This window comes from Lissotriton vulgaris, chromosome 12 (genome assembly GCF_964263255.1).
Source record: "Lissotriton vulgaris chromosome 12, aLisVul1.2, whole genome shotgun sequence".
NCBI lineage: Eukaryota > Metazoa > Chordata > Amphibia > Caudata > Salamandridae > Lissotriton > Lissotriton vulgaris.
The window spans coordinates 48,139,159-48,158,086 of record NC_141700.1 but is presented as its reverse complement, the minus strand read 5'-3'; positions in this window follow the sequence as shown (position 1 = coordinate 48,158,086).

Here is an 18,928-nt window from a genome sequence, read left to right as displayed (position 1 = left end):
GTCGAAAAGTTGAATGCAGCTTGAGACCGCTCCGGATGCTTCCTGGAAAGATGGAGCTTTTATCAGCCAATCGTCTAGGTAGGGAAAAACCTCTAGAGATTGTCTTCTGAGAAACGCCGCAACCGGAGCCAGCACCTTCGTAAATATTCTTGGTGCGGACCTGAGACCAAACGGAAGCACTCTGAACTGAAAATGGCTCTTGCCTACTGTGAAGCGTAAGTATTGCCTGTGAGCTGTGTGGATCGGCACATGGAAGTATGCATCTTCTAAATCCAGCGATGCCATTGTGAGAAGTTGGCCTGATATGCAGTGCTCTCTATTCTAGTGATCACTATGTATCAGTCCAAACGAAATAAAAGGATATTTATTTATAACACAACAACCCTGGACTCTTTATGAGGACAGGGTGCTAAGCACAATACAAAACTCTTAAAGAAATACTGAAAGTCGCACAATTTACACAAATGCCCAAGGGGCACGAAAAACCATATACTATGGAAGTGGAATGCGAATCACTAGCAGGTAAGTAACTATTCTCAGAGACTTTAGAATCGCTAGGCCTACCATGCTGAACCCTTAGATTAGAAGCAGGAGGCCTAGGAGCGCCGTGTGCAGAGTAGAAACTCTCACGCGTAATGCGGGACAAAGTCTATGGAGGCTAGTAAATGCAAAGTTAGTGTTCTCGGGTGAACCCGACTAGGTAGGCCAAAACGAAAGTGGATCTAGACACTTAGAGAGTTGTTCTACGCTGGAGCACCGTGGTATTCGGTTTACCTAGCCCAGGGGCTGCGGCTGCATAGGGTTCAAGTGTCGTCGGGAATCCTCCTTGACGAACCAGGAGCCTGAAGTGGAAGTTGCTGGCAGGCGACCAGTGAAGATGTTCCGGGCTGATCCAAGGACGGATCAGTGAAGAAGAGTACCTGTAAGCAGAGGGGACCGAGTTCTGAATCACTAGCCAGTGATTAGGTGGGCACCAGGATGGCACCGGACGAGGTCACTCAGCCAGGTGAAGAGGTGACACTGGATTCTGCTGCTGCACGGACCAGGGGCGCTGATGTCGACCAGGCTGGAGGTCTGCGAGCTGTCCCACGTCGGATGTCTGCTGCTGGCGATGCTGGATCCGGTGAAGGAGGCAACAAGCCTTGGCTACGGCAAGCCCACGTGGCGACACAAAATGGCGTCTGGAGTGGACCAGGAGGGTCCGAGGAAGGTCCCCTTCAAGAGGAGACAAGGGCCAGTCTAGAGGAGCTAGACCAGCAGTGAAACAAACGTAGGACGTCGTCTGGAGGGTCAGTAGCCAACGGGCAAGTGACCGGACAAAGTGGCAAGCGACACAGAAGCAAAAGGGCCCCACGCAGATCTGGTGGATGCTGGGGGGCTGGACTTCAGTGCTCGTGCTGCTTGGGGTTGGGGCTTCTCTTACCCCAATGCACCCACTCGAGGGTCCCTCGGCGGTCGTGCTGGGTCAGTGTTGTGCTGGTTCTGATGATAGCCGGGTCCTCTGGTCTAGTCGCACCCACGGTTCTCAGCTGTGCTGTAGAGGCAGGTAGAGGTCAGAGAGGGCAGGGAGTCCGGGTCTCGTCGTGCTGGTCGGTCTGGTTCCGGAGTAAGGACGTGCAGCAAACCGCAAGATACTTAGTTGGTGCCTGCTGATGCAGGGTGACTACTCCTTAGTCACAAGGGAGAAATCTTGAGAAGAAGTCGAGAGTTCCTTTCGTAGAAAGTAGTTTCAGGATTCAAAGATGATCTAATTTGGAAGGGTCCCCGCTCCTACCTTTATTCTATAGAAAGGGGCTGGTACGCGACTAGGTCCTGACCATGGGTGGGACCAGGAAGGGGGGTGGTTACACCCCTCGCCCCTGTCCGGACTTTCCCCAGCTCAGGGGCTGGTGTGCCCCTGGAACTGGTTCAAGCCGGCAGATGCATAATGAGCACCGGGTGCCACTTGCAGTCACCTTCCTATTCAGCCCTGCCTACCTAGGATACACAAAACCCTGTCTGGGATGGTGCTAGCACCGCCCCTGACGGGAAACCCTTTGTCCAAGCTCTCCTCGCTGGAAGGACTCCCTGCAGCAGGAGGTCAGACTTGTGTCTGTGGTGGCAGCATCCATTTTGTGATGCTGAGGCTCGAGTTAACTTTAACCGAGGTTCACAGTTACACACATGTCGTGTCCCTCTAGAAGGGTGGAATGCTAACCCCGTCGCCAGAATTGGCGAGGGGTTAGTATTCCAATTCGTATGACACCTTACTCGACATGTTTTGATAAAGCGATACCAAAGATAGCAAATAACCGCGAGGATTATAATGCACTTAAGAGTATATGGTACGGGTTATCATAGAACATCTATTAGGACTTGGTTCCGCAAGCTGCAGACGGGCTCAGCTCATGCCAGAGCACCATCTCACATAATTCCAAGCACTCTGCCTTCAGGATTGTTAAGGCCTACCATAGGAGTGACTGATAGGAATACATGTGTCCATTTTAGGTTTAGATATAGGGATACTATATCTAAAGCAAAGGGTGATTACACCACCTTGCCCCAGCTGTCGTGCAGCCAGTTGTGTCAGATTTAGATGGCCAGCCAGGGGTGTCATAATACATGCTGCAGCCCCTGGTAGGCCCTGGGTACACCTATGCCCTGGGTACAGGGACTGATAAGGTGGCCCAGTACCAATTGGTAAATGCACCTAAGGTACACGTGTCAATTTAGAGAGAGAACAGCTAGGCTGTGGGTCTGATTAGCAGGCCCACAGCCAGGGAAAGTCGTAAACCAGTGAAGCAAAAAGCAAAAATCTGGGGTGATCATAGGATTGCAGACCCTACTCTCCTACATGATCCCCCCCCCCCCCCAAACTTTGGGACAATAAACTAACCTTGACCAGGTGAGTCTTCTTGCTCTAAGTGGAAATACCTGGAGAGCCCATCTGCATTGCCATGATCAGTGCCAGGTCTATGCTCCACTGTAAAATCCATCCCCTGTAGGGAAATGGACCACCTAAGCAGTTTGGGGTTTTCACCCTTCATCTGATTTAGCCACAAGAGGGGCTTATGGTCGGTCTGAATCTTGAAATGAGTGCCAAACAAGTATGGCCTCAGTTTCTTCAGGGCCCAAACCACAGCAAAGGCCTTCCTCTCAATAGCTGACCAATTTTTCTCTCTGGGGGTCAGCCTTCTGCTAATATAAGCAATGGGCTGGTCATGACCATCAAAATTCAGCTGAGATAGAACACCTCCCACACCCAACTCAGAAGCATCTGTTTGGACAATGAATGGTTTGGAGTAGTCTGGACTCTGTAGGATAGGTGCTGTGCACATGGCCTGGTTTAGGTCATCGAATGCTTTTTGACAGCCTGCTGTCCACTGAACTTTCTTTGGCATCTTTTTACTTGTCAGGTCATTGAGTGGAGTCACGATTGATCCATAATTTCTGACAAATTTCCTGTAATAACCAGTCAGGCCCAAGAAAGCTCCAACCTGAGTCTGGGTGGTTGGAGGAGCCCAGTCCTTGATGGATTATATCTTGCTCTCCAGTGGCTGAACCTGGCCTCCACCTACAAGGTGGCCCAGGTATACAACCTGTGTCTGCCCTATCTGGCACTTTGTGGCCTTGATAGTGAGTCCTGCTTTCTGCAGTGCCTCTAACGCTTTCCTCAGGTGGACCAGGTGATCCTCCCAGGTGGAACTAAAGACAGCTATATCATCAAGATATGCTGCACAGAAGTCATCCAGCCCAGTGAGAACTTGATTAACCAGCCTTTGGAAGGTGGCAGGTGCATTTTGTCAAACCAAAGGGCATTACCACAAACTGATAATGCCCACCAGGGGTAGAAAATGCTGTCTTGGGCTTCCTCAGCTAACCTGATTTGCCAATACCCAGCTGTCAGGTCAAATGTGCTTAAGTAGTTGGCAGAAGCCAATCTATCTATAAGTGCATCTGCCCTTGGTATTGGGTGGGCATCAGTCTTAGTGATTGCATTGAGGCCTCTGTAGTCTATGCAAAACCTCATCTCTTTCTTACCACCCTGGGTGTGAGGCTTTGGCACTAGAACTACTGGACTAGCCCAAGGGCTATCTGAGGGCTCAATGACTCCCAGCTCCAACATTTTCTGCACTTCTGTTTTGATGCAGTCTCTGACATGATCAGGCTGCCTGTAGATTTTACTTCTAACTGGCAGACTGTCCCCAGTGTCAACCTCATGGGTACACCAATTGGTCTGAGTGGGTGTCAGAGAGAACATATGTCTAAAGGATTGAAGCACTTGTTTGCAATCCTTTTGCTGATGCTCAGAGAGGCTGCCACAAAAGACAACACCATCCACTGACCCATCATCAGGGTTCTGAGTGAGCAGGTCTGGGAGAGGGTCACTCTCCTCCTCCTGTCCCTCATCTGTGGCCATGAGCAAGCTCATGTCCTTCCTGTAGACATATGCTTTGAGCCTGTTCACATGGAGCACCCAGTGGGGGCTCCTGGGAGTTCCAAGGTCCACCAGGTAGGTGACCTCTCCATTTTGCTCAATGATTGTGTGGGGCCCAGACCATTTGTCTTTGAGTGCTGCTGGGGCCACTGGCTCCAACACCCACACCTTCTGTCCAGGCTTGTACACAGTCAGGCCAGCCTTTTGGTCATGCCAAGCTTTTTGGAGTTCTTGGCTTGCCTCAACGTTTTTAGAAGCCTTTTCCATATACTCAGCCATCCTGGAGCGGAGACCAAGTACATAGTCCACTATGTTGGTTGCAGGCTTTTTGAGAGGTCTCTCCCATCCTTCCTTCACCAAACACAGGGGTCCTCTTACAGGATGTCCATACAAAAGTTCAAAAGGGCTGTAGCCAACCCCCTTCTGTGGGACTTCTCTATAAGCAAACAAAAGGCAGGGTATCAGGACATCCCATTTACGCCTGAGCTTTTCAGGTAGTCCATGAATCATCCCTTTTAGGGTCCTGTTGAACCTTTCAACAAGCCCATTGCACTGTGGATGATAGGGTGTGGTGAACTTGTAGTTGATACAACATTCCTTGCACATAGCAGTCAGATATCCTGACATGAAGTGTGCACCTCTGTCAGAGACAACCTCCTTAGGGAAGCCCACTCTGGAGAACACTCCAACTAGGGCTCTTGCCACAACAGGTGCTGTAGGGGTCCTAAGGGGAATAGCTTCAGAATACCTGGTGGCATGGTCCACCACCACCACCAGTATAAACTTGTGCCCTGATGCTGTCTGGGGTTCCATTGGACCAACAATGTCAATCCCCACTCTCTCAAAGGGTACCCCCACCACAGGTAGTGGTATAAGGGGGGCCTTTGTTGTGCCACCTGACTTACCACTGGCTTGGCAAGTGACACAGGAACGACAAAACTCCTTGGTATCTGCATTCATGTAAGGCCAGTGAAAGTGTGAGACAAGCCTGTCCCAAGTCTTTGTCTGGCCTAAGTGTCCTGCAAGGGGAATCTCATGGGCCAAGGAAAGAAGGAAACCTCTCTGTGACAAGGGGATGACCAGCCTCCTGGTTGCACCAGGTTTGGGGTCTCTTGCTTCAGAGTACAGGAGTCCATCATCCCAGTATACCTTGTGGGTACCTGTGGCGTTCCCTGCAGCCTCAGCAGCAGCCTGCTATCTGAGGGGTTCAAGAGAAGGGCAGTCTAACTGTGCCTTCCCCAGGTCTTCCCTGGAAGGTCCCCCTGAACCCAGAAACTCAACCTGATCAGGTTCAAGTTCTTTAGGCTCAGTTTCCCTCAGTTCTTCGAGATCAGCCTCCTCTGAGACTTGATCCATAACCTGGGGCAAGGGGGAAGGCAATGCCTTAACCCTACTGCTCTTTCTCTTGGAAGGTGTCTGGTCCATTGTTCCAGGATCCAGCACCTGTTCAGTGGGGCATCTTCTGGCCTGTGACCTAGTCACAGCAAGCACATGTGCTGGCAAGCCTAACATTTCCATGTGAGTCCTCTGCTCCACTTCTGACCATAGGGATGTCTCCAAATCATTGCCCAACAAACATTCAACTGGGAGGTCTGAACTAACCACAACTTTCTTTTGGCCACTTACCCCTCCCCAGGAGAAAACAACAATTGCCATACTATGGTGGGTAGTGACATTGCTGGCATTGGTCACTAGGTAGTCTGTACCTAGCATGATCTGGCCAGGGTCCACAAAGTTAGGTGTCACCATTGTGACACTGGCACAAGTGTCCCTGTAGGCCTGAGCCATTTTTCCATTAATAAAAGGTGTCTGCCTGTATTTGCCCAAAGTATTGGGACTTGCATCAGGGGATATATCCACATCCCCTGTACAGACAAGGACAGCCTGAGTGAGTGTGCCAACTAGGTTGTCATACCCCTCAGATCCCAAGGTTAACCCGACTAATCCCTTGGGAGGTGCACTACCACTACTGACTGTACTAGGGGGTGCAGGTGCCTTAGGGACTGTAGTGGTAGAAGTTTGCCCTCCTTTCTTGGTGCACTCACTAAACCAGTGAGTTTTACTTTTACAGTATTGGCACCACCTTTTAGACTGGCCTTCTTGCGTCTTCTTTTTCTGCTGTGAAGCCTGACCCCCACCCTCTTTGGTTTGTTGGGGGCCTGTTGAAGACTTCTGGTCATTTTGTTCATTCTTATTACTACCCTTTTGGTCTGCTTTCTTCTGACCACCCTGGTTCTGAGTCTGGTTCTGCTTAACCCTTGTTCTGACCCATCTGCCTTCTTTCCCAATTCTTGGGGAGAGGTCAGATCTGAGTCAACAAGGTGCTGATGCAACAACTGGTTCTGACAATTATTTAAAATCTGTTCTCTCATGATCAGATTGTACAATCCTGTGTAATCAGTAACCTTACTGCCCAGCAACCAGCCCTCCAAAGCCTTAGTGGCACAATCCACAAAGTCAGACCAATCCTGAGACTGAGTTTTCTGGGTGTCCCTGAACAGCATCCTGTACTGCTCAGTGGTTAGGCCAAACCCATCAATCAGTGTATTTTTCAGGACTTGGTAATTGTTAGCATCCTCAGCTCTAGTAGTGAGGAGCTTATCTCTACCTTTGCCTTCAAAGGAGAGCCACAAGACAGCTGCCCACTGACTCTGGGGGACGCACTGGACAGTGCAGGCCCTCTCCAAAGCAGTTATCCATTTTTGGATATCATCCCCTTGTTTAAAGGGGGGCACTATCTTACTCAGGTGTCTAGTGTCTAAACTCCTGTCCTTTTCTCTAGGTAAAATGCTGCCACCAGTGGGGTCTGCCCCACTCAATTTCTGCTCTCTAGCAAAGGCAAGTCTCTCTTTGGCCAGGGCAAGTTCTTCCCTTTCAATCCACAGACTGACTTCCCTCATCTTAGCTTCATGCTCTCTTCTCTGAGGGGATGTCATCCCTCTGTGAGAAAAGGTCTGAGAGCCATTGGTTCAAATGGATCTGTTAGAGCCTCTGGATAGAGACCTAACTCGTCCATTCCCAATGTTAAGCCTGCCTGAAAGTGGCCCTGGGGGTCCCCCAAGTCCTGCCTGCTTAAGTTGGTCCTGGTGAGTCTACTGACTTCTACCTGACCCTTTTCTGCCTCATCCCCTGACACTTCCTCATCCTCTTCCTCCTCATAACTACCTGTGCCATTGAGTTGGAGGTCAGGGTCCCCAAGGGTTCCCTCTAAGGGGGGCATGCTCCCATCTGGATTAGGAGGGCCTGTGCTAGAAGCCCTTCTGGCATAATAAGTCTCTAAGACACCAATCAGGAATGGGATGGTAGGGTTAGAACCCTGTTTTAGCTTCCTGGAGGTACACACTTGTCTCATCTCCTGGAAGCTAAGAGCTGCATATCTTGATATGACCTGTGGAGGGTCAACTGACACCAGGGGGGCCTCTGAGTTCCCTCCTTTGTCTGACATGCTTTTCTAGTGAGGTGTAAGTGGTGCACTTACCTACACTATTTGTTTGCCTACTGATCCCTTGCTAAGAGTTGTAGTCAGGGTGTGCTAGGCCCTGTTAAACTACAACAGCTGGTTCAGTAGAACTCAGAGTATTCTAAGCTAAGTTATATGTACCTTGGTACTTATGTGATCTTTCAAATGATATTCTTAGGATACGTGTGGTAAAACAACAGCAAGCTCAAATCCCAACTGCTGCTCACCAATGTGAGAAGTTGGCCTGATATGCAGTGCTCACTATTCTAGTGATCACTATGTATCAGTCCAAACGACCCTTATTGATGATTGGTTGTAAGTCAACCTTATAGACCAGCTATCCTAGTAGCATGGACAAGAGCAGTCTTTAGGCTAAACTCCAGAGGGCGTGTTAAGCCAGCTGTTATACCATCACATATACCCCTTGAACACCAAGTGAAAGGACACCACACAAGTTGTTATGAAAATAAAAGGATATTTATGTAAAACACAACAACCCTGGACTCTTTATGAGGACAGGGTGCTAAGCACAATACAAAACTCTTAAAGAAATACTGAAAGTCGCACAATTTACACAAATGCCCGAGGGGTACGAAAAACCATATACTATGGAAGTGGAATGCGAATCACTAGCAGGTAAGTAACTATTCTCAGAGACTTTAGAATCGCTTAGGCCTACAATGCTGAACCCTTAGATTAGAAGCAGGAGGCCTAGGAGCGCCGTGTGCAGAGTGGAAACTCTCACGCGTAATGCGGGGCAAAGTCTATGGAGGCTAGTAAATGCAAAGTTAGTGTTCTCGGGCAAACCCGACTAGGTAGGCCAAAACGAAAGTGGATCTAGACACTTAGAGAGTTGTTCTACGCTGGAGCACCGTGGGGCTCGGTTTACCTAGCCCAGGGGCTGCGGTTGCATAGGGTTCAAGTGTCGTCGGGAATCCTCGTTGACGAACCAGGAGCCTGAAGTGGAAGTTGCTGGCAGGCGACCAGTGAAGATGTTCCGGGCTGATCCAAGGACGGATCAGTGAAGAAGAGTACCTGTAAGCAGAGGGGACCGAGTTCTGAATCACTAGCCAGTGATTAGGTGGGCACCAGGATGGCACCGGACGAGGTCACTCAGCCAGGTGAAGAGGTGACACTGGATTCTGTTGCTGCACGGACCAGGGGCGCTGATGTCGACCAGGCTGGAGGTCTGCGAGCTGTCCCACGTCGGATGTCTGCTGCTGGCGATGCTGGATCCGGTGAAGGAGGCAACAAGCCTTGGCTACGGCAAGCCCACGTGGCGACACAAAATGGTGTCTGTAGTGGACCAGGAGGGTCCGAGGAAGGTCCCCTTCAAGAGGAGACAAGGGCCAGTCTAGAGGAGCTAGACCAGCGGTGAAACAAACGTAGGACGTCGTCTGGAGGGTCACTAGCCAACGGGCAAGTGACCGGACAATGTGGCAAGCGACACAGAAGCAAAAGGGCCCCACGCAGATCTGGTGGATGCTGGGGGGCTGGACTTCGGTGCTCGTGCTACTTGGGGTTGGGGCTTCTCTTACCCCAATGCACCCACTCGAGGGTCCCTCGGCGGTCGTGCTGGGCCAGTGTCGTGCTGGTTCTGATGATAGCCGGGTCCTCTGTTCTCGTCGCACCCACGGTTCTCAGCTGTGCTGTAGAGGCAGGTAGAGGTCAGAGAGGGCAGGGAGTCTGGGTCTCGTCGAGCTGGTCGGTCTGGTTCCGGAGGAAGGACGTGCAGCAAACCGCAAGATACTTAGTTAGTGCCTGCTGATGCAGGGTGACTACTCCTTAGTCACAAGGGAGAAATCTTGAGAAGAAGTCGAGAGTTCCTTTCGTAGAAAGTAGTTTCAGGATTCAAAGATGATCTAATTTGGAAGGGTCCCCGCTCCTACCTTTATTCTATAGAAAGGGCTGGTACGCGACTAGGTCCTACCCATGGGTGGGACCAGGAAGGGGGGTGGTTACACCCCTCTCCCCTGTCCGGACTTTCCCCAGCTCAGGGGCTGGTGTGCCCCTGGAACTGGTTCAAGCCGGCAGATGCATAGTGAGCACCGGGGTGCCACTTGCAGTCACCTTCCTATTCAGCCCTGCCTACCTAGGGTACACAAAACCGTGTCTGGGATGGTGCTAGCACCGCCCCTGACAGGAAACCCTTTGTCCAAGCCTCCCTCGCTGGAAGGACTCCCAGCAGCAGGAGGTCAGACTTGTGTCTGTGGTGGCAGCATCCATTTTGTGATGCTGAGGCTCGAGTTAACTTTAACCGGGGTTCACAGTTACACACATGTCGTGTCCCTCTAGAAGGGTGGAATGCCAACCCCGTCGCCAGAATTGGCGAGGGGTTAGTATTCCAATTCGTATGACACCTTACTCGACATGTTTTGATAAAGCAATACCAAAGATAGCAAATAACCGCGAGGATTATAATGCACTTAAGAGTATATGGTACGCGTTATCATAGAACAGCTATTAGGACTTGGTTCCGCAAGCTGCAGACGAGCTCAGCTCATGCCAGAGCACCATCTCACATAATTCCAAGCACTCTGCCTTCAGGATTGTTAAGGCCTGCCATAGGAGTGACTGATAGGAATACATGTGTCTATTTTAGAGTTAGATATAGGTATACTATATCTAAAGCAAAGGGTGATTACACCACCTTGCCCCAGCTGCCGTGCAGCCAGTTGTGTCAGATTTAGATGGCCAGCCAGGGGTGGCATAATACATGCTGCAGCCCCTGGTAGGCCCTGAGTACACCTATGCCCTGGGTACAGGGACTGATAAGGTGACCAATTGGTAAATGCACCTAAAGTACACGTGTCAATTTAGAGAGAGAACAGCTAGGCTGTGGGTCTGATTAGCAGGCCCACAGCCAGGGAAGCCGTAAACCAGTGAATTCAGTAGACATAGAATATCCTGAAGGGTGACCATCTTGAATGATAGTTTTATGAGATAGGTGTTGAGCTCCCTTAGATCTAATATTGGACGCCACTTTTCCTTTGTCTTTTGAACCAGGAAGAACCTGGAATAAAAACCTTTCCCCCTCTAGGAGTGGGGTAAAGGTTCTTTTGCCCCCTTGATGAAAAGTTGGTGGGCTTCGAGGTGTAGGAGTTTTAGATGTTTTGATACGTTGGCACCTGGAGCTCTGGTTGGAGGAAGTTGTTGAAACTCCAAAGTGTGGCCACCCTGAATGATATTCAGAACCCACTGGTCTGATGTAATGACCTTCCAGCTGCGTAGACAATGAGAAATCCTGCCCCCACTGTTGTTATCGGAGGGGTAGGAACAGTAGAAAAAGCCATGAAGCCGCTATTGCAGTTTATAATTGTTTCTCCCTTGACGCCCTTGACGCTCTCTTGGTGGCTGACGAGAGAAAGACGCCGATTGACCTTGGCGCTGTGAGTATTGCGGCTTGTAAGATTGAGAGGACTGAGATTACGAAGAGTAGCGTTGTTGATTGCCACGTCTGTACGAGGAAAAACCTCTCCCTCTTGCACCTCTGAAAGGAGCTTTGCAGCAATTCAAAGACCCCAAGGACCTTTCCGTGTCCTTCTTGATGCCTTGAAGGGCATCATCTACATGCTTTGCAAAAAGCAGAGGGGACCGAGTTCTGAATCACTAGCCAGTGATTAGGTGGGCACCAGGATGGCACCGGACGAGGTCACTCAGCCAGGTGAAGAGGTGACACTGGATTCTGCTGCTGCACGGACCAGGGGCGCTGATGTCGACCAGGCTGGAGGTCTGCGAGCTGTCCCACGTCGGATGTCTGCTGCTGGCGATGCTGGATCCGGTGAAGGAGGCAACAAGCCTTGGCTACGGCAAGCCCACGTGGCGACACAAAATGGCGTCTGTAGTGGACCAGGAGGGTCCGAGGAAGGTCCCCTTCAAGAGGAGACAAGGGCCAGTATAGAGGAGCTAGACCAGCGGTGAAACAAACGTAGGACGTCGTCTGGAGGGTCACTAGCCAACGGGCAAGTGACCGGACAATGTGGCAAGCGACACAGAAGCAAAAGGGCCCCACGCAGATCTGGTGGATGCTGGGGGGCTGGACTTCGGTGCTCGTGCTACTTGGGGTTGGGGCTTCTCTTACCCCAATGCACCCACTCGAGGGTCCCTCGGCGGTCGTGCTGGGCCAGTGTCGTGCTGGTTCTGATGATAGCCGGGTCCTCTGTTCTCGTCGCACCCACGGTTCTCAGCTGTGCTGTAGAGGCAGGTAGAGGTCAGAGAGGGCATGGAGTCCGGGTCTCGTCGTGCTGGGCGGTCTGGTTCCGGAGGAAGGACGTGCAGCAAACCGCAAGATACTTAGTTAGTGCCTGCTGATGCAGGGTGACTACTCCTTAGTCACAAGGGAGAAATCTTGAGAAGAAGTCGAGAGTTCCTTTCGTAGAAAGTAGTTTCAGGATTCAAAGATGATCTAATTTGGAAGGGTCCCTGCTCCTACCTTTATTCTATAGAAAGGGGCTGGTACGCGACTAGGTCCTACCCATGGGTGGGACCAGGAAGGGGGGTGGTTACACCCCTCTCCCCTGTCCGGACTTTCCCCAGCTCAGGGGCTGGTGTGCCCCTGGAACTGGTTCAAGCCGGCAGATGCATAGTGAGCACCGGGGTGCCACTTGCAATCACCTTCCTATTCAGCCCTGCCTACCTAGGATACACAAAACCCTGTCTGGGATGGTGCTAGCACCGCCCCTGACAGGAAACCCTTTGTCCAAGCCTCCCTCGCTGGAAGGACTCCCAGCAGCAGGAGGTCAGACTTGTGTCTGTGGTGGCAGCATCCATTTTGTGATGCTGAGGCTCGAGTTAACTTTAACCGGGGTTCACAGTTACACACATGTCGTGTCTCTCTAGAAGGGTGGAATGCTAACCCCGTCGCCAGAATTGGCGAGGTTTTAGTATTCCAATTCGTATGACACCTTACTCGACATGTTTTGATAAAGCGATACCAAAGATAGCAAATAACCGCGAGGATTATAATGCACTTAAGAGTATATGCTACGCGTTATCATAGAACAGCTATTAGGACTTGGCTCCGCAAGCTGCAGACGAGCTCAGCTCTTGCCAGAGCACCATCTCACATAATTCCAAGCACTCTGCCTTCAGGATTGTTAAGGCCTGCCATAGGAGTGACTGATAGGAATACATGTGTCTATTTTAGAGTTAGATATAGGTATACTATATCTAAAGCAAAGGGTGATTACACCACCTTGCCCCAGCTGTCGTGCAGCCAGTTGTGTCAGATTTAGATGGCCAGCCAGGGGTGGCATAATACATGCTGCAGCCCCTGGTAGGCCCTGAGTACACCTATGCCCTGGGTACAGGGACTGATAAGGTGGCCCAGTACCAATTGGTAAATGCACCTAAAGTACACGTGTCAATTTAGAGAGAGAACAGCTAGGCTGTGGGTCTGATTAGCAGGCCCACAGCCAGGGAAGCCGTAAACCAGTGAATTCAGTAGACATAGAATATCCTGAAGGGTGACCATCTTGAATGATAGTTTTATGAGATAGGTGTTGAGCTCCCCTAGATCTAATATTGGACGCCACTCTTCCTTTGTCTTTTGAACCAGGAAGAACCTGGAATAAAAACCTTTCCCCCTCTAGGAGTGGGGTAAAGGTTCTTTTGCCCCCTTGATGAAAAGTTGGTGGGCTTCGAGGTGTAGGAGTTTTAGATGTTTCGATACGTTGGCACCTGGAGCTCTGGTTGGAGGAAGTTGTTGAAACTCCAAAGTGTGGCCACCCTGAATGATATTCAGAACCCACTGGTCTGATGTAATGACCTTCCAGCTGCGTAGACAATGAGAAATCCTGCCCCCACTGTTGTTATCGGAGGGGTAGGAACAGTAGAAAGAGCCATGAAGCCGCTATTGCAGTTTATAATTGTTTCTCCCTTGATGCCCTTGACGCTCTCTTGGTGGCTGACGAGAGAAAGACGCCGATTGACCTTGGCGCTGTGAGTATTGCGGCTTGTAAGATTGAGAGGACTGAGATTACGAAGAGTAGCGTTGTTGATTGCCACGTCTGTACGAGGAAAAACCTCTCCCTCTTGCACCTCTGAAAGGAGCTTTGCAGCAATTCAAAGACCCCAAGGACCTTTCCGTGTCCTTCTTGATGCCTTGAAGGGCATCATCTACATGCTTTGCAAAAAGCATCTCTCCGTTGTAAGGTGTAGGAGAGTAGGGTCTGCAATCCTATGATCACCCAGATTTTTTGCTTTTGTTTCACTGGTTTACGACTTTCTCTGGCTGTGGGCCTGCCAATCAGACCCACAGCCTGGCTGTTCTCTTTCTAAATTACAACATGTACCCTAGGTGCATTTACCAATTGGTACTGGGCCACCTTATCAGACCCTGTAACTCAGGGCATAGGTGTACCCAGGGCTGCCAGGGGCTGCAGCATGTATTATGCCACCCCTGGCTGGCCTCTTAAATTTGACACAACTGGCTGCATGACAGCTGGGGCAAAGTTGTGTAATCACCCTTTGCTGTAGGTATAGTATACCTATACCTAACCCTAAAATGGACACACAGATTCCTATCAGTCACTCCTATGGCAGGCCTTGACAATCCTGAAGGCAGTGTGCTTGGAATCGTGTGAGATGGTGCTCTGGCATGAGCTGAGCCTGTCTGCAGCTTGCGGAACCAAGTCCTAATAGCTGTTCCATGATATCGCATACCATATACTCTTAAGTGCATTATAATCCTCGCGGTTAAATGCTAACTTTGGTATTGCTTTATCAAAACATGTCGAGTAAGGTGTCATACGAATTGGAATACTAATCCCTCGCCAATTCTGGCGACGGGGTTAGCATTCCACCCTTCTAGAGGGGCACGACATGTATGTAACTGTGAACCCCGGTTAAAGTTAACTGAAGCCTCAGCTCCACAAAATGGATGCTGCCACCACAGACACGAGTCTGACCTCCTGCTGCTGGGAGTCCTTCCAGCGAGGGAGGCCTGGACAAAGGGTTTCCTGTCCGGGGCGGTGCTAGCACCGTCCCAGACATGGTTTTGTGTATCCTGGGTAGGCAGGGCTTTTCAGGAAGGTGACTGCTGAGTGGCACCCCGGTGCTCACTACGCATAGGCCGGTCAGAACCAGTTCCAGGGGCACACCAGCCCCTGGCCTGGGGAAGTCCGGCATGGCAGAGGGGTGTAACCACCCCCCTCCTAGTCCCACCCATAGGCAGGACCTCGTCACCGGGTCAGCCCCCTTTTTTAGTATAAAGATGGGAGCGGGCCCCCTGTTCAAATTAGATCATCTTTGGAATCAAGACACGACTTTCTGCGAAAGGACTTCAAGATTTCTTCCTCAAGATTCTCCCTTGTGGCTAAGGAGTAGTCACCCTGCATCAAGCGGGCACCATCCTAAGAACACTGCGGTCTGCTGCAAGTCCTTCTTCACGAATCCGACGACCCAGCTCGACGAGACCCGGCTTCCCTGGCACCTCTGACCTCTACTCACCTCTACAGCAAAGCTGAGAACCGTGAGTGCGACGAGACCTCGAGGGACCGACGATCGCCAAGACTGCACGACTTCTTTGTAACAAGCCCACCGAGTCTCCCACTGGTGAGTGCTTTGGGGTCCGAGAAGCCCCAACCCTGCGCAGCTCCAGCACCCAAGATCAGCCTCCCTGCATCTCCACGATCTGCGTGGGGCCCTTCTGCTGTTTGCTGTGCACCGCGTTGTTTGGCTACTAGCCGGCTGGCTTGTGGCCTTCTGAACGACGCCCGACGACATCACTGCTGCTGGTCTGGTTGCTCCAGACTGGCCCTTGCTTCCTTCTTCAAGAGAGGCACCCCGGACCCTCCTGGTCCACTCCAGACGCCATTTTAGGTCCACCGCGTGGGCTTGAATTTGCCAAGGCTTTGTTGCCCAATCCTGGGTCCAGCGACGCCGACAGCTTCTATCTTCGTGGGACAGCTCGCTCCTCCATCCTGGTCGCCGACAACGCCTCCTGGTCCGTGAGATCTCCGAGCACAGCGTCACCCACTCGCCTAGTCGAGGTGGCGACCATCCGGTGCCCTCCTTGTGCCCACTGACTACTGGCTAGTAGTCACGAACTTGGTCCCCTCTGCTTTCAGGTGTCATCTTCCATCGATCCAGGCTTGGATCCACCGAACTTTCTTCACTGGTCGCCTGCCAGCAACTTCTTTCTTCCAGGCTCCTGGTCCGTCAACGAGGATTCCCGACGTCCTTTGAGTCCTATGCAGCTGCAGCCCCTGGGCTAGGTAACTTCGGCATTTCGGTGCCCCAGCATAGCCTCAGTATCCAAGGGTCAGAATCCACTTTCGTTTTCTTCCTACCAGGTCGGGTTCGCCCGAGAACACTAACTTTGCAATTTCTAGCTACCATAGACTTTGTCCCGCATCTCGCGTGAGAGTGCACACACTGCACCCGAGTCCCCTGGGTCTCCTAGAAGTAATCTAACGATTCTATAGTCAAGTCCTAGCGATTCCAAAGCCTATTAGTACTGTACTTACCTGCTAGTAATTTCGCATTCCACTTTTCAAGTATATGGTTTTCCGTGCCCCTCGGGCATTTGTATATACTGTGCTAACTTAAGTATTTTTGTAAGAGTGTTGGTTTGTGCTTAGTACCCTGTCCTCATAAAGAGTACAGGGCTGTTGTGATTCTTAATAAATAACTGTTTATTTTCATAACACTTGTGTGGTGTCCTTTCACTTGGTGTTCAAGGGGTATAGTGTGGTATAACAGCTGGCTTAACACGCCCTCTCGAGTCTTTAGCCTTAGACTGCTCGTATCCACGCTACTAGGATAGCTGGTCTATAAGGTTGACTTACAACCAATCATCAATAAGGGTTGCTGGACTGATACATAGTGTTCACTAGAATAGTGAGCACTGCATATCAGGCCACCTTCTCACATAAGGTAAGTCCAAGATCCTATTTTGGACATCCTGGCGAAACCAGGTTGCCCGTAGCCAGCCCTGGCGCCTCAAAACTGCTGAACCCGCCAATTCACGGAAAGCTGTTGTTGCTATGTCCATAGGACAATCTATCACCTCTGAAGAGGAACGCATCCCTTCCATCATTGTCTTCCTGGCTTCATCTTTCGCTGCATCCGGAAGTTGGTCCACAAACGAGGATAAATCACACCACATCTGGCGATCATATCTGCCCAAGATAGCAAGAGCATTAGCAGCTCGAACCAGGAGGCTGGCCATAGAAGAAAACCTTTTTCCCACATTGTCCAGACGCCTCCCTTCCTTGTCTGGCGGTGTTGTTAGTGGTGTCGAAGGATTCTTGGACTTGCTTTGCGCCGCTTGGGAAATGACTGAGTTCGGCTTCAGTTGACTTGTCAGACAAGCAGGACTATCGTCCAGTGCTTTATATTTCTTCTCCAGCCGGGGAAGAACAGAGATAACTGTTGCAGGATTCTGCATCACTTTAGGGCCTTCTGGCCATACATGTTCAATTATCGGAATGGAACAAATTGACTTTATGTAAGGTTCCTTGAAGTCTTAAAGGAAACAGTCTGATTGCACCGTCGTATTTGGAAGGCCAAATCTCTTGGAAGCCCTCTCCATAAGATTATGGAAACCTCCAATGTCAGCTGGAGGGGAGGTTGCAGTATCCGGCACTGTTGAATCATGATCCTGGTTGACATCATCGTCCCAACCTCTATCCTGGTCATTTGAAGGATCAACCTGAAGGTCTGCATCAGAAGAGACATCATCGTCTTAAACTGTCACAACCTCCTGACAGCTCTCTCTGGGTTCCGGTCCCGAAACCCGAGTAACCAGAGGCATCACTGCTGCTGCAGGAGTATTAGGAATGGATGGAGAAGGAGGACGCTCCTGCTGTTCAGCAGTTTGCGACGGAAACCTCTTTTTGTAGTCTTGTAACGTCAATTGCAAGTCTGTAATAAGAGAGGACGGCGTCACTACCATATCCTGCTTTGTTTTTTGTGGATCAAAGCGGTACAAAAGGGGTTGAGTGTTTGTATTGTCAACGCTCCGTCCATCATCCCCTTTGGTTTTTCTTTGTTCGCCCTAAGTTGGCAGGGTATGCTCAGACGTGAGTCCCTTGCTCACTTTGACACTGGATTCAAGCAAGCCCGGCTGAAGACGGCTGCAATGCCGGAAACCGGTCCTGGGAAGCTTGATTCCGGTCCAGGGAAGACATGGCTTGGCAGTTCGGGCTGGACCGTTCCCATGAGGCACAGGGTCAGACTGATTTGCATATGGCCATGTCTGAACTGGGGTGGCGGAGTGAGCTAAAGAACGGTGATGGATTAAACCCAGATCAGTTGACTGGGGGTGAGTGTTTGTATTGTCAACGCTCCATCCATCATCCCCTTTGGTTTTTCTTTGTTTTTTGTGGAGGCCTTTCTTGCTGAACAAACTGGTGCTCCTCAGTATAGTACTCATCAGAGTCCGAATCTTGATATTTCACCTGTAGTTGGGATGGGCTATAAGCATCACCATAAGGACCATCCTCATCTTCATCAGACTCCCCATCCAGAAGCAAAGTGGGAGGTAAAGGAGTTACACGCCGAGGAGATGTCATTTCTGGGGTAATTTGCTGCCTTCTAATAGATATGCGGACCTTTTGAATCGTCGACGACGACGACGACGGACTCATCGTCGACAGTAACGTCGGTGGAATCGTCGTCGACGGGACCATCGACGGAGATATAAATTTCGTCGACGGAGGGTTGGTCTTCGACGGTGGATTGATCGTCGACGAACTCGTCGTCATAATCTCGCCCCCGTCGACACTATCTTCGTCATCATTACCGTCGACGTAGAAGTCGAAGATGTAAACACCATCGTCGACGAGCAGGAGACAGGTACTTTAAACGTCGACGAAGATATCAATGCCGCCGTCGTCAAAGCTGCCGTGGCCCGTCGACAAAGCCGTACCTCAACTTAAGCCCTTTCTGGAAGCTGCCGTCAACATACCAGCTGTTGTCATTGTCGACGGGCGTGGTTTTTTGTCAGATTTTCCATCCTGAGGGACAGCAGAAGGTTTCTTACCTCCCTTCTCCTTTTCAGATGATGGAGAAGTTACAGATAAACTTTTCTTCACCTTCTTAGCTCT